Source organism: Rhodnius prolixus, unplaced genomic scaffold, assembly GCF_049639745.1.
Source record: "Rhodnius prolixus isolate KJV_2025 unplaced genomic scaffold, Rpr scaffold_36, whole genome shotgun sequence".
NCBI lineage: Eukaryota > Metazoa > Arthropoda > Insecta > Hemiptera > Reduviidae > Rhodnius > Rhodnius prolixus.
In genome coordinates, this window is record NW_027411639.1 from 51,603 (window position 1) to 69,054 (window position 17,452).

The window sequence follows — 17,452 nt, forward strand, 5'->3', positions numbered from 1 at the left end:
ACGAGGGTCGTTTGAAAAGTCCGTGCAAAAATAAAAACTACTTAATTTTTTGGGGTAAACATTTTTTATTTTTCAACATAGTCTCCTTTTAGGCTTATACACTTCCTCCAACGCTGCTCTAGTTTGTTGATCCCTTCCGAATAATAGGATTTGTCCAAGTCTGAAAAATAGCTATTCGTTTCTGCAATCACCTCCTCGTTTGAATAAAATATTTTTCCCGCCAGCCATTTCTTCATATTGGGGAACAAATAGTAGTCCGAGGGAGCCAAGTCTGGAGAATAGGGGGGATGTGAAACGAGTTGGAACCCTATTTCCATTAATTTTGCGACCACAACTGCTGAGGTGTGAGCTGGTGCGTTGTCGTGATGGAAAAGGACTTTTTTGTGGGCCAATCGTGGGCGTTTTTCTTGCAGCTCGGTTTTCAAACGGTCCAATAACGATGAATAATATGCACCTGTAATAGTTTTACCCTTTTCCAGATAGTCGATAAGGATTATTCCTTGCGAATCCCAAAAGACAGTCGCCATAATCTTTCCGGCCGAAGGAACGGTCTTCGCCTATTTTGGCGCAGATTCCCCCTTGGTAACCCATTGTTTAGATTGTTCTTTGGTCTCAGGAGTGTAGTGATGTATCCATGTTTCATCCACAGTGACGAAACGACGCTTAAAGTCCTGCGGATTCTTCTGGAACAGCTGCAAGCCGTCCTTGCAACACTTCACACGATTTCGTTTTTGGTCAAGCGTGAGCAATCGCGGCACCCATCTTGCGGATAGCTTTGTCATGTCCAAATGTTGATGCAAAATATTATGTACGGGTTCATTCGAGATGCCCACAGCACTAGCAATCTCACGCACCTTCACTCTTCTGTCATCCATCACCATATCATGGATTTTATCAGTGATTTCTGGAGTAGTAACCTCAACAGGGGCGTCCAGAACGTTCAGCGTCATTTGTGCCCATATGGCACTCCGAAAATTTTGAAACCACTTATAAACTGTTCTAATCGAAGGTGCAGAGTCACCATAATGTTTATCAAGCTTCTCTTTAGTCTCCTGAGGCGTTTTGCCTTTCATAAAGTAGTGTTTAATCAACACACGAAATTCTTCCTCGATTCAAACGAATGCCAAACACAAAGAAATAGACCGATCTGGCTGAAACTTGGTGTGTGTTCTTCCAAAAGATGCTACTAACTAAACATAACCTCGATATGCGCCAGTGGTGCTATCTCTCTGACATTGCACGGACTTTTCAAACGACCCTCGTATAATCCAAAATTCTCCACCAAAACACCCTTAAAATTAAATTATGTCTCAAGCAGAATCACCATTTAACAATCACCACAGCATCATATTTCATCAACTCTCTACTCGTGGACTTTCCCAACAACTCTAATTTTCTTCTGAGGTATAAAGTACAGATCAACGATTTAAAGTAAACGAGGGCTTAGCCAAATTTGGTGAGCGTGTATTATTTCAAGTTGTTTGCGCGTTTTAATTGTAATAGTCAATTGTTTTGTAAGATCCGTTAAAATAAGAGATCTTAGGGGAAGGCCTGCCACAAAATTCCTTCCTAGAGACTCAATTCAAGTAGTGTAATGTCCGTACCTCAATCTGAGTCTTCTACTTGATGGTCAAGAAAAACTGCTTGATGGTCACTCTAACTGGAGGTGAAAATTGCTTGAACTCAATTCCCTCGCTGAGAAGAAAAAAATGGATATCAATTTGATTTCTACTTTTCTCATTCTAGCTTTCTTGGGTAACGGAGAATTATAGATACGAATTTAGATTTTCTTATCGATCTTTATTCTTGTAGATCAATTGTCTGAAGAATGCTAACTCCACGTCTCCTAAGGTAGAATAGAAGAACAAGACATAAGTCCCTGTTTAGAGGCGTAATTTCTTGAAAAATGTTCTTCAGCTGTGTAAAAGAAGTCCAGGATGATAATGCCGATTATTTATTTGTAATGTTAATCAGGAATATTCAATTTGGGAACAGTTGATTCAGAAAAAAGGTTTTTACAAAATTAGCAATGTAATCATATTGTCTGCACTGACAAACAAAAATCGTAGAATGTTTGATATCCCTGCTCCAAGAACTCTGCCATTCAGAAGGCAAGTTTTTTCCAAAAAAGGAGATTCAGGTCACTGGCCACAAAAAGCTACACCTGCTTGAGAACTACGTGGATTTGCGAATGTCCTCTAAGCTATTAGTTCGCTCAAAGATATGCACTAAAGAGCCGCTCGATTTATTGCGCCATTCACTGATAAATATGATTTCATTTCAGTTGCACTAACGATGCATTATTAATTAATCAGTAGGGGTTTACGTTTGTGGCAAAGGTTATCTAACGTGCAAAACGTATATTCTTTTTTTTTAATAAACACGCCATTGTTCAGGTAACAACTAAGGGAAGAATATTCCTACAATGTGCCAATTATAAGGGATAGAAGCTTAAGCGTAATTATACTGGTACTTAAAATTTAAAAAACAAAAAAACTCATTACTTTTATTACAACCATGACAAATTCAGCAAATTATTTAAAAGTTTTTATTCTCGAAGTGACCATTTATTATTAAAGAAATCTACCACTCCTTGGTGGCAGATTCGAATATTAATGACCAAATTCATTTATCAAAAAGAAACGCCTCCGGTGCGTATTTAAAAAAGAAAAAAATGAGAATGTATTCAATGATAATTCCTTCAAGAGATTTTTTTTATAACAAAAAAAGTGGAAAAAAAACCTTATCAGCGTAGTTGGCCTTAATTGGTTGAAATTTTCAAGCCCTCTTAAGAAGGATATATGGAGGTTATTAATACTGGGTTATAAAGGAACAATGATTTATTGTTCCTGGTTAAAGAAAAAAAAAAGAAATGAAAGTAAAAGGATTTAGATTAAAGTCAAAGACAATGGTGTGCAAAATGATGTACCGCTCAGGTTTAAACCGTATCTGCAGGTGTGGTTATGGTTTGAGGTGAGGCAGTTCGATGTGTGTGAAATCGACTCGGGAGTCGGTTGTCTATATTATTGATGTATCCTTATTTGGTGACTGATTCGTTTATCTAAAAGAAAGAAAAGAATATTTCCAATTTCATGTTATTTTTTGCCAATTTTTTGAGCTAGTGACTACGTCATCTTCAGGGCTTAAGCTTATTAACAATTATTATACTGGGTGTCCCGAATTTAAATGTCATAACTTCGGGAGCGTGTAGGGGATCGATAAACTAAAAGAAAAAGTGGTATAGAGATATGCTCGTTTTTGCTTCGTTTTGGAGAAAATCGCAAAAAACATAAAACGTAGTTTTTATTTCTGTACTTATTTATTACTTTTTAATTCATATTTATTTGTTCGCGTTGTCACTTGCCTAATGTAAATATTGTTCAAAATGTTGCCCTCCTGCAGCAATGCAAGCATTGCATCTAGTACGGACAGCTCGTGTTGCAGCCAAACACTGATTTGGTGATATTTGGTGTACTGCAGCCACGATTCGGTCTTGTAATTGCTCTCTTGAGTTGATTGGTAACGAATAAACTTCCTGCTTCAGGAGACCCCATGCAAAAAAGTCCAGTGGTGTCAGATCAGGCGATCGGGGTGGCCAAGATACTACTCCTCCACGTCCAATCCATCTTCGTGGATAATGGTTGTCTAGCCAAGCTCGAGTAGCTCTGCCATAATGAGCTGGACACCCATCGAGCTGGAACCACATTTCGATGCGTTGCTGCAGGTTGATATCTTCTAAATAATTAAGCAACTCGTTCTCCAAAAAGTCTGTATATCTGGCTGCATTTAATCTGCGGGGTAAAAAAAATGGTCCCACTACAGACTCGTTCAAAATTCCGAGCCAAACGTTAACAGCAAATTCATGCTGGAACCTCCATTCCCTAACAGCCCGTGGATTTTCATCAGCCCATATATGACAATTTCTTTGATTCATAATTCCTCTTCTTGTAAACGTAGCTTCATCCGTCCACATTATTTTTGATGGAAAGGAATTATCATTATTAAATTGCTCAAGATACCAATTACTAAAATTCAACCTCTTAAAATAATCCTCAGGTAATAAATTCTGCACCCTTTGAATGTGATACGGGTGGCGGTTATCATCTTTCAAAGTTCGCCAGATTTTCTGCCGCGGCACTTGTAATGCAGCTGATGCTCTCCGAACGCTGGGCTCAGGGTTGTTATCAAAATGGTGCAGAATACAATTTTCTTGCAAATTGGCTCTTAACGGATCTTGATGAATTGAAAATGAGCCGGTCTCTCGCAGCCTATTAAAAGTCATCGTAATGACTCGCCGATCCGGCACTCTTCTATTTGGAAATCGGCGCGCATACTCTCGCACCGCCTCCACAGCATTACCGTCGCAGAAACCATACACGAAAACCATATCAGCATATTCAACGTTAGAATATGTACGCGGCATATTGTAACAGAAGTAATTCACTCGATGGCTTCTGATGAGTAACTGACGAATTTATAGGAGAAAGGCAGAAATGTAAACAAACAAAAAAGCTTTTACCAAAAAACGGAATATTATTGTTTCCGTGTACGATTTCAATGAATGCCAGAACGATGAGTCATTGCTGCAAGAGGGCAAAATATTTTGAACAAAACAATATTTACATTAGGCAAGTGACAACGCGAACAAATAAATATGAATTAAAAAGTAATAAATAAGTACAGAAATAAAAACTACGTTTTATGTTTTTTGCGATTTTCTCCAAAACGAAGCAAAAACGAGCATATCTCTATACCACTTTTTCTTTTAGTTTATCGATCCCCTACACGCTCCCGAAGTTATGACATTTAAATTCGGGACACCCGTTCATTTTAAGACGGCTCAAATGCATTTCATGCTTAAACGGTTGATCTGAGCAAAAAATAGTAGAGGAAAAATTTGTTGCCCGTCACCTCTAGTTTCAGAATATGTGCCTTGATTTTAGATTCCTACCCGCATACGCGGCCGACGCGCGACCAAAAAATGAGGGTTCGCAGTTGACCCCCATTTTCATATACACAGTTTTAAAGAGTATAAAAAGTTATGAAAGAAACCGGAAACCGCAATTCGTTATCTTTAAAATTAAAGGTGCTAGGCCATTTCAAAATCTGGTATTTATTAACCATATTTCAATTTTTTAACTTGTTATCAAAGAGAAAGAAGAGCACGCGATAGGCCATTTTTTTGTATTTTTTGATCCCCTTTCTATTAAAAATATTGCCAAGGCAGTAAAGCTAGTATTTTTCTCAATATCGGGAAATAAGTCGTTTTCCGAGGGATTTTTCTAAAAAAATTCAAATGTTAAGAGCTTTAGATGTTCTCAAGCATGCACAAAATGGCTAAAAATTAATTTTACATCTGTTACAAAGAAGAAGGTTTAATAATTATTTGGTAATTTTGGGATAGTTGCGTTTAATTACCAAAAAATTTGGAAACCTCCTGCCACATATTTAAGTGATCAATATCTTTCATGTAAAGGATCAAATTTATTCCTTAATTTACCAAATAATGCACTTTACTCAACTTGTGAAGCATGTACTGTGCCTTCAAAGGTGCCTCTTCAGATACAGAGAGCAGTTGATAACCTCCTGGCTAACCTGGCTTGCGAGTCTGAGGAGGCACCTTTCAAGACAAAGTTCATGCTGCAAAAGCTGAAAAAGTGTATTACAACTGAAATTTTAATAAATATATACAATAAAGAAAATAATTATAAACAAAGACCTACGCTTGGTCACTGACTATCAGCGGAGTTTGTGGGAAAAAATAAATAAGTAGGTAAATGAAATTAATACATACCTACTTGTGAAACTAAAAAAAGACAAATGAATTTGAATGTAATATAAAAAATGTAATTAAGTAGGTATAGCAAAAAATAATGTAATCAATACATTTATCATTTTTATTAAATTATTAAACTTAATCTGCACACAGAATGAGCCACAATATCATAAATTATGCAAAATTCCAGGCACAAATCAAAATCCGAAAAATATCAATAATTAAATTCTGAAGCGAGGCTGTATCTATATTTTTTCTAGCAAAAATAATCCATTTTAAAAGTGTGCATTCAAATTCTAATTAAATTCTAACCAATGCAAGTGATTGATGTGCGCTAAATAAGCGCAAACTAATTGGAAACTAATCTCAAATCACTTAATGGAACCAAATCTATATTGTACAAAACATAAATTTTCATCAAAGTATAATTATTTGTACAACTTCATTCTAACTGGTAAGTACGCTGAATATGAAGAAGAATTAAAAATATTTTCTTGAGTAAAATATTAGATTTTTGTTCATGCGCAATTGGCTTGCATTTTTATACTTGCGAGTAAGTATTATGTAAGGAGGCAGCTAGCCCGATCATTATGGCGGCTGTGTTCATTTTCGTTGAAGCTTTTTGTCGACGCTTTGTTGAAGGATATATCTGCCCTTTATTCTAGGATCACCTCTGCCTCCAACCGCCTAATTTGTCGTACCTCTCTCGCAAAATGATCCTTCATCCAGTGAAGTTTTCCTTACCTTTCTCTAGGTTATACCTGCTCTTTCCAAGCTCCACCCTAATTGGTTGATCAATTACTTTATCACTTTCTAGATTACCTACTCCTTTCGGATTTGTGCTGTTCCTTCCTTCCCTATTTCCATTAGAATTTGCGAACTTTTTAGTACTTTAATTGAAAGTGCCTTATTAATTAATTCTTCAGTTACAGATAACTTATTATAATTTACTGAAGTGCATTCCATTAACAATAAAAACACCAAATGGGTAATTGGTGTATCTGAAAAATGTGCGCCAATAACAACTGTGAAGACGGTGTAAAAAAAAACAAAAATAGTTATCATGAGTGAAGCAGACTCGACTAGTCATCTCTTCAGTACCAATAAAATGTTCACAGTTACCTTTATTTATTCAAAGAAGAAAAAAGAATCAATAATAAATTTTTCCTTTAATTAAAGAATCAGAAACCAAAAACGATGAATATTAATATACATATAAAGTAGGATTTCATTATTTATTTTTAATCTAAAACCCACTTTATTGCGTAAATCGATACGAATTTGTTAACCAGTTAAGCGCGTTTGACGTGTGTACACCAAATTTCTATTACAGTGCGTTCGACGTGTATGTTCGATGTAAAAAATATAAAATTGCCATTAACTATAAAAACTGGACATTTTAATAAATTACAAAAAGAATATTGTTTGGTGGGATGTTTCCTTTATCTTACCAATAGAACTGCGGTGGGAGTCAGCCAAATGATAAGTGGTTGGTACATGTTTGGTCTCCGCATTAGGGATTGGGAATTACGCACACAAATAATAGCTCTCAACCCTTGTGCATTGCCGTTTTTACCTTAGATAGAGGTTCAGGGACTCAGTACGAGCATGATTTCATTTTGCACAGAATTCAAAGCTCTTTTCTTCCTTGTAAAATCTCTTGCATCTCTAGTTAACTAGAGCAATGCATACGTGAAGCGGTTCAAGATTTTGAAAGAGCAAAGAATGCTCTGGTAATCTGAAGCCCTAGAAATTGCAGAAAAAGTCGCTTGCATTGACTATATTACGACGTTGAAAACTTTTGGCTGTTGTTGCCCTGCGTTCGACGCAGGGTCGAAAACTAATTACACATTCTCTGATTTGAATTCCGCACACTGTGGGGTTTTTTAAATTAAATTCCGCGCTTAACTGGTTAATAGCTTGCAATTGCACAAGACAGATAGATTGATTCCAATTTTCTAATTTGTTAGTACGAAATCCGCAAAGGATATGATTCAGACATTAACTCGTTAAGTGGTGTTACTTAACTTTAATAAAAATTTACTTATTTTCAAATCTGTGTATATTATTTCCCCAAATATGTATATATTTTAGCTTAAATTCTTCTGAAAAATTTACATTATTTATTTATCCATAAATTATCCAATTTAGTGGTTCCGATTAATTTGTCCAGCAACTTTTTTGGGAAACTTCAACATGCTGAACCACCTTCTGTATTCCGAAAGAGAATAGAAGAGCCAACCAAGCTAGTCTCTCCCCCAAAAGATGCTTACAGATTCTTATGCATATATAAGGTTAGGGGAGAATGGCGACTTTATGAATCTTTAAGTTCATCTCCTTGGATACGCCTCCCTTAGGCGAATTTACTCCCCCAATATTGCTGAAACGTGCTTAATTTCCCTAGACTTGTTATCTTGCGGCAGCCGTGCAAGGCACTTTAATCGATAATTGGTCTAAGATAACAAATACCACCAATTACTGTTTTAATCGATTACAAAAATTACAAATAAATACCAATTTTGAAGGTTGTGTAAGGGAGAGACTGGATAAAAAATATTTTGTTTATTTCGCTGTTGTCAGCTGAACAATTTTTAGGCATTTTCTTGATTCAAGTTTATCGCCCATGTTTTGATTTATTACATTTTGATTAATGTTTATGTTGCAAACTCCATTCTAGCCCCTGCTAGCCTGAAGGTTTGCGTGCACTCTCAGCGCTCTGTTGCATGAAACTCCTGAACCAATTTTTACATTTTAGAATTTTAGAAGTCCATTAAAGACATTATATCGACAAATGAAAATATAATATTAAAAAGAATGAGTGTAAGCAATCCAATATTTAATCTCTTTATGATCCTTAGATCATATCTAAAATAAATTTTAGTGGAAAAATGAATAAGAAGTCAATCTAAAACAATCACAATAAGTTCTTTTCTGCATCCAAATACTGCTACCTTTACCTTCGCGGACGATACGACCATTTTATCGTCTGATAATGATCCAGTCATGGCAACTCGCCATCTTCAATCCCATCTTAATATCGTAGAACCCTGGCTACGAAAGTGGAGAATTAAGGTAAATCAACAAAAATCCAAACATATAGTCTTCACACTAAACCGGAAAACCCTCCCTTCCATATATTTCAACCATATTGCTCTTCCTACCGTTACAAAAGTACGTTACCTTGGACTTCACCTCGACAAGCGACTAACTGGAATCCTCATACTCGACTAAAACAAACTAAGTTAAATAACAGATATAAACTATTAAAAAAATTACTAGACAAACGTTCAAAACTGACGCTACTTAACAAAAGTCAGCTGTACTACACATTACTAGCCCCTATATGGACATATGGAATAGAACTGTACGGGACAGTCAAACACTCAAACCTTCATCGTATCCAATCCCTTCAATCCAAAATCCTTCGTACCCTTGTCAATGCTCCTTTCTACGTCTCTAACCATACTATCCACAATGACCTTAAAATCCCCTTCGTCTCTGTCCTCGCCAAATCCCGTTACATAAAATTCCATTCCCAACTATCCTCTCACATGAATCCTTTAGTCCAAGCCCTCTCAACCTCCACCCTCCCAACTAATCCTCCACGACGGTTGAGGCGTCGGTGGCCTCGCGACCATCTGCGAATGTAGCGTCGGCTATCTAGTGAGACAGTCGTGATTCTCCTGCTATATGGCATATTACGACTGCTATCGCTGGATGGCCGTCGTTCATGTCAGACATGTCAATGTGTGCTTGTTGGCCTAGCCTATCAGCACACTATTATCGACCATCTGTTTTACCTGTTGCATTGATTTCTGTGCAGTTGTAAAAATCTAAATAAAGGTTAAAAAAAAAAAAAAAAAAATTATTTTCAATAATCGGTAAGTAAAAAAGTGGTAAGTACTTCTAAAAACAGAAAAAATTTAAGGAGAGATCGTTACCTTTGACACAATCTGGGCCACCAAAAACGCCCAATTGGAATTTAATAAAATAAAGATTAGTGTACTAATTAGAATAAAAACAATCAAACTACAAAAAAATTAAAGAAAAATCAAAACTTAAAGGTTAACAAAAAAAAAATTTGGCCAACAATTTTATAAATAGGCATACCAATCTTAATTTTATTTCAATGCTTTGCATTAGATTCCAAACTCGTTTAAAAATGGTACCAGGGATTTGTAAAATCCCACAGATTTCCCTGGAGACCATTACAAGGCGTGCTACTAGCGCCTGGTCCTGCTTTGGATCTAGGGATGAACTTTATTTATTCATTGAAGGTTAGCTCGGGTGTTTACAAAATAAAAGGATACAACTAGTTATTCCTATATTTTGGTGGCAATGACTGGAATTTTAACCTACCTAAATTCAATTATTCCTATTTTATTTAAAAAAAAAAGAAAATTCAAAAAACTAAGTTAAATTCTACTATTATTGAAATTTACGTACTTAAGCCTATAGTGATATATATATTTTTATTATTATTTCCATTCAATGTCAAACATTCGTAAATAAGATAATAAAAGCTAAATTGGTTGCTCATAAAGATGGTCTTTTAACAGTAGAAATGGCCAGCAGAACTTTATGGTCAGAGGCTCTATTTAGATGTTCGATACATCAACATTGAATGGATTTACTACATTAGCAAGACCTGCATTAGAAAGCCTGAAGTTTTGATACACAGGGTGATCCATTTAAAACGCACCAATCGCTAATAACTTTTTAGGAAAGCGGAATTTCGAAAAAACCCACGAAGTAAACTATATGTTTTTTTTTGTCTAGTTTTCAAATTTTTCACCCCTGATGCCGTATCTTTATTTTTGACGGAGTTACGGCCAAAAACCCGATTAAGTTAAGAATATCTTAACAAAGTTCGAATCCCGCGTATGCAGTCGTTCTTATTACTTAAAAAATCATAATACTTTTTTTAATAAAGTGTAATCATACGCGGGATTCGAACTGGGGATCTCCCACTTACAAAGTCACGCTCTTGACCACTAGACCAATATCCGCTTCTCTCTGGCAAAATATTCTTACCGTAATCATAGGTCAAGAGGTCTTGCATACCGGCAGCATTAAAATGATGTGATGGTTGCTTTTATTTGATGATAAAACAAATTTATCCTGATTCACCCACAACCATTACACTATACTACATTCTTTAAAATCTTCAATTATTATTATTTTTTTACTTTGCGTCACCAATAACATTTTTTGCAGTCAGAGGACCTCCCAAAACGTGTATTTCTTGTGGAAAATTAATATCGAAAACCGTTTACGAATAGATAAAATTGTAACTTTGATCTTAAATATCTCAACGTCAATTTTCACAGTTTTTTATGAAGTTTTCGTTAATCATGGTCAAAACCAGCGGTCCTTATGAAACCTCAATCGGGTTTTTGGCCCGTAACTCCGCCAAAAATGAAGATACAGCATCGGGGGTAGAAAATTTGAAAACTAGACCAAAAAAAACATATAGTTTACTTTTTGGGTTTTTTTCGAAATTCTGCTTTCCTAAAACGTTATTAGCGATTGGTGCGTTTTAAATGGATCACCCTGTATATCACAGCTTGTCAGCAGGAGCTACAACAGGGTTGAGCTATGCCCTGAAGTCCGGGTTTAGGATCGACTTTTAGTGGCGATTCACGTCGCTAACATCGTTACAGCCCAATCACGATTATTATCAGTGAAAACGATCTTTTCTTGAAAATTGAAAATCTTGTAACATTCGTTACTGAAATATAAATAATAATTGTGGAATACACATTGCTTTGGTACTTGCTATAACCGCTAGAGTGCATCAGTGTTTTAATTGGAAGCTCAATAGTAATACTTCTTGTTCTTAGGCTATGTCACTTAACGTACATCGTTCCTAATCCCACTTTAAGTATTGGCTGAGGAGAGGAGGATGCTGGATAATTGAAAGGATAAGAAGCCTTTTTTAGGAAGATAAGTTCTGTAGTCACTCTTGTTCTTAGAATGATGTAGTCTGTAATATGTATGTATTTGTAGCCAACAGATTGCTAAACCCATTAGACTGTGGTGGATGTTGGTGAACCACATTTTTTCAGAGATTTGATTTAAAATTTGTATATCACACACAGACAAATATACATACCCAAACACTCATATGCCCTCTTTTTGAGAGGAAAGAGATAACTGGATTCCACACGGATACACCGGGTTCAAATCCAGCTGCCATCTGTTCTCTTTTTCGAAGCATTTAGCAGCTCACCGCCCGGTAATAAACAACATTGTTGAACAATAAGGTTGGCCAAATAATAGGCACAAATATTGACGCTTAACTTTTTTTAAAAATTATTTAAGGCGTGTCAACATCTGAGGTTATAGGCGCCCGGAGCTTTTTACAGTGCACTGCCGGCCTCCGGACAGTATTGTTTATAACAAGAAAACACTGTCCATCACAGTGTGCTGTAAGTAGCTCTTAGGAAGAGAAAAATCTAAGGGTCAGTAGCTAGATTCGAACCCGGGAACTCCACGTCGGAATCCAATACGCTAACCTCATAGCTAAACCCTTCCCTTTGACGCTTAATTAAACTTAATTAAAATGTGTAGGCTAAAATTAACTAGAAACTTCGCTAATATAATGAATAATTTTGGAATTAGCTCACAAATTGAGGACCTGATTAACTTCAATGTGAAAGAGAAACGGAAACATTGTAAATGGAAGTCAAATTCTCTACACCTAACTTCTGAATCCAATCTCTATGATGATGGCTGAAAATCCGAAACTAGTTTGGAAAAAAAAATGCATGCTATGATGGATAAATACTACATTATGCAACAGTGCGGTACAACTATATTTTCAATATGCACATATTGAAATATAAAAAGAATACTACAATATTTGTGAAGACTTCCTTATTTTAATTATTGATATTTTCAACTTTTTATCAACCCAAAAATGTTAAAAAAATTTAAGGACGAAACTTTTTCCATTTTGTACTGACTAAATTTCCTTTTGGTGCTTATAGCTCTCTTTAATTCACTCTCTATTAAAATAAAGTCCTTTAATTAAAACACAAATTGAAGACAAACATGGTATAAACTGAAAAAAAGAGTTAGGAAAATAACCTTGTTCGGAATAAAAGATGTTATGCAAAATAAAAGAACATACAATAATAAATGGCGACTCTATTTTCATGCGTCATGAAACTTCCTCGTTGTTTGTTTAAAATTTTGACACAATCTTGAAGTTATTATGTGAAATTGGATATAAAAAACGAATATTGTTAAGAATAGCAACTTAATTCTCTTTAGATCTCTTAAGCTGAAAACCAAAATCCGTCACTCCTTTGTAGATTAACTGTGATGGATTTAGATCTAATCAATATTAGTATTAGTCCGTCAAGAATGCCATAAAGACATCAATGTTGAACTTCAATGCAAGGAATTCTATTCAATGAAATAAACTAAAAAATTGTAATAATAGATTAATTCGCAATTTCTTAAAGAATAACATCCAATTAGAATAATTAAAATCTTGCTATCTGAAATGTAAACAGGTAGGAATTGACTGTAAAAGAATGCTGTTTTTATTTAAGGCAATCAAAATTATTAAGGCAGATTATTATTCTGTCGTTTACATTGATATTTACCTACTAATGAACTCATTTCAAGGAACAATTTGTAGTTCTTATGAAACTTATGAAACAGAAAATTATATTTAGAACACTTTTTCCTGTACAGAATTTCCTGATAAATTTAATCTGCATAATGCTTTATTTGTTATTTGTTTATTACGGATCCCATTATAATTCATGTTAATTTAGAATTTATTAACTATGGAGAGGTGACAAGCATTTTGGTACTTCGTCCAGTGCCCTAGGAGCACTTCTTTTACTTAATGATTGCCCTTCATTTCTAAATTCTCCATTTTTATTTTAATTATTAACATTGTAGATTTCACTTTTGTATAAGTTTTTAGACTTATTTATTTATCGTAAAACGTCACTACTATCTCCAGCTTTCTAATTGCTCATTGCTTTTTTTGGTAATTGTGGAATGTTGCTAATTCTACACTGTTTTTGTAGTAAAGTAAAGTAATTGCCTATTTTTTTTCAGGTGGGCTTTACGTCCAACTACCAAATTAAGTGTCGTGGACGGACATGATTTGCAAACATACTTTACTGTGAAGTTCTCATTATAAACATTAAACAAAATCCAAGGCCTAGTCTGGGGGAACTGGACCTGCTAAACCAGCAATACATCTTGCTTTGCGGGTCTAGCCTATACCCGTTCTCCTATCGTGGCGCTATCACACACCTGAACATTTTAAAAACTGTCCACACCTCAGTATCTAAACAATTTAGACTGAAGTCAGAGGAAAAAATTGATGTTAAAAATGTAAAAATGTCAACAAGCACGAGCCCTAAAGATGACCTGGTTCTTAGGTCCAAAAGCTCGGCAAAAAATTAATATAAAATTACTCGTATTACTGAAACTGGCAATAATCTTTCTTCCCCCAACCTGTGGTACGCGAGTTGGTGGTTGGTGGTACGCGAAAGATAATCAATAATGGCGGACAGAAAAAATTAAAAAAAAAAATTAAATCATAAAAATACCAGAGAAACGTTTTTCCCTATAATACATAAAAATTATTTTAATCTATTAATATTATACAGTAAAGTTGTTAATATGTACAGGAATAAGGTTGGTCTGTCTCAAGGTATACGAGAAAATATAATAGCACATTTAACAGGATTAAAATTGTCTTTCATGGAGTATTTTCCAAAACCCGAAAACACAAATTATAATTGGATTTCAAACCCCTTCTATAAAGAAAATTTAGGTAAAGCTACATCATTATCAATAAAAGATAAAGAAAATTTAAATTTAAAATTTTTTAATGCTCTATCCAAGCAACATTAAATTTAATTGGTACTTACAGGTGGTTGAATACTTGAAAGAAATTAATTTAGAAGATTTGGGCACAAATATAATAATCCTAAAGAAGAACTTTGTAAATTAATTAATAATTTTGAAGAGAAAAATATGTAGCAATTTTTAATTGTTTAAAAAAAAGTGTTAGAACTAAGATCTTACACTTTTCAAAGTTTATAAAGTGAACATGAACTTGAACTCCTTTGTAACAGATACATTGTATCTCTACACAAATAAAGATAATGATAATAAAATAACACACTCGTTTTAACAAATTATCAAACCCAGAACCACATATTAGCTTTATAGATCACGCCTCTAACCGCTCGGCTACTGTGGCGCCTACACTGTTTTTGTTTTTCTTGGGTTTTTAAGAAATACGGACGGTATATTATTTTGGAGAGCCAAACATCAATTATTTGTTCGCCTTTTTCGCATTCAAAAAAACTACTAGCAACACTTTTTATATTTCTCCTGAGAACAAATCGCAACTCCAAATAAGATTGACACAATCGTGACATTTGCTCGAGGTAGGAAGATAGAAACAAAGAAGTAACAATGTTGTCATATCTCTTAAGTGATTTTCCGATGTGCTTTACGCTGTCGGCTTTAGGAAACGTGGGCTGCAGAGCACAAACTGGTTCGTGGATCACACGTGGTGGTCTCGGTGTACGAATTATATACTTCGTATACTTTCTTTTGGTAGTTTTCTACTTGAGAAGTCGTAGTGTGTTTTCTTGTTCTTTGTTTTAATTTTTATATATTGAGTATGAGCTCGGACGAAGAGCTACTTCTTCTGCTATTAGCTTTGCAAAGCAAAAAGAAGAAAAGACGATGTTGGGTGCATGAAATCAATAAGAAGAGAGAACAATTAGGGGAATACCACCGCTTATGTATCGAACTGGAGTCACCTGAAGATGGGTTCTTCTAGTATTTTCGTATGTCGCTAGAATGAAATAAAAAATGAGTAATAAAGTTTCTTAACATTGGAATATTTATTTCGTACTTACTAGGTGGCAAGGCGGTCACGTTGAAATCTGTAATTTTGTACTACCACATCGCTTGTCGTCGCGACAAAGACTATCCCGCAGCGGTAGACCGCGTTCTGTTTGACAGAGATGATGCAACATTGTGCAATACAATTAGACCGCTTGACCGCCTCGGAGATCGTTGCCCGCCGCGACAGACCGCTTTCTGTGTGCCCAAGGCCTTATAGTTACTTTCTATAGTTTGAAACTGTTCATTAACTGCAAAAGATTTATTTTCTGCCAGTCCATTTATTTAGATCAGGTGTCTTGACATCACGAATCCTTTAGTAAGTCACTATATGAATATGTTCCCTAATTTCAGCTCCGATCCTGCTGATTTGTGGTTTATCTCAATAATGAAGTTAGACCTAGATATTACCGGCTTTAGAAAAGTTCGTCGAAAAGCCACTTCATCGAGTGTAAACCAATGGTAGTTAGTTAACCATCGAAGAGATTTGCAGTTTTACTAGGTTTCAGGCAATGAATCGCTCGTAATATATGCCTACATATTCTTGTAATACTTTTTCAACTGATCCGGCAACGTAAATTTACGACTAAATTTTGAAATGTATAAGTAAATTGCCGGATTGTTCACTCAGTAATGACGAGAATTTACATTTATAATGCACTTTCTACTGTACAAATTACTCGCTAGAAATATGCACCAAATCGTTTTGAGATAAAAAAAAAAAAACAAAAAACCTTAAACCTCAAAGCCCTTATTTTCCGAACAGATTAAAAAAGAAGACATGCTAAAAACTTGTTTAGTATACTTACCTAATTAATAATAATTCTATATGAAAACTGATTCTATATTTTATCAAGTTTTAAGAATGAAAAATTTAAACGTAAAAATTATTTTCAAGTCTGAATAATAGGGGTTTATAAAAATAAAAATACAAGTTATTATGGTAACTCGTGTGGAGTTGTTACCAAAATTAATAAAAAGATAAAAAAAAGAAATGTCAGTTTTTAGCACGCTTGGGAAAACAAATCTGAAACAGCTTTTTACTGTGACTGTCATATTTTTAAATTCTACGCTGATTTTTTGTATTTTATTTTGATGTTTTCAACGACATATTTATTGTCACGAGTCATTTTTTTTTTTTTTAATTTCAAAAAACAACACGGAAAAATCAAAAAGAAAAATAAATTAATAAAACAAGTTAGGAGAGGAGTTACAAAATATTTGTTAATATGGATGATGTTCCTTTATAATTTCAATAAATTGGAATAATCCTTATTTTGTCTTCGATATTTCCTCAAAAATATACAATAAATTTATCGTTAATTTTATGATTATCATTATCTATTCACTAATAATTATTCAAATTATTGGTAAATATAATCCCACCTTAACTACGAGTCTACCAGATTCTTAAATCTACTTATAAGACAATAAGAATTTTCCCGAAATGTATACAGGGTGAACCAGTAAGTATTGTCCATAGGCCTACTGTGTGTAGTACATCTAAAGTGGAGTTCAATGACGTATTGGCCAACTTCATATTTTCCACCGTTCTTGAGTGACGTCACTTTAATTTTTTTTTCCAAAATCATTACTTTTTTTTGCAATAAAAATGTTATTACTCAGAAAGTTGTAGTCTGAATTCGATTCTGATAACACGGTTAGAAAGACAGATAAATTTTCTAAAAATTGATACCATTTTGAAGCATAAGTTATTGTCCATCTAAAAGAGTTTTCAATGAATTAAACAACTTGATAACTAACACTATTGAGTGCTCG

At 34.6% G+C, this 17,452-nt stretch overlaps 1 protein-coding gene across 3 annotated transcripts in view; it reads left to right on the top strand.

Annotated features, from left to right (window-relative positions):
* Positions 1–17,452, top strand: part of Syt7 (Synaptotagmin 7) — a 193,993-nt gene that overhangs the window by 10,873 nt on the left and 165,668 nt on the right. The gene's annotated exons all lie outside the window — the stretch shown is intronic.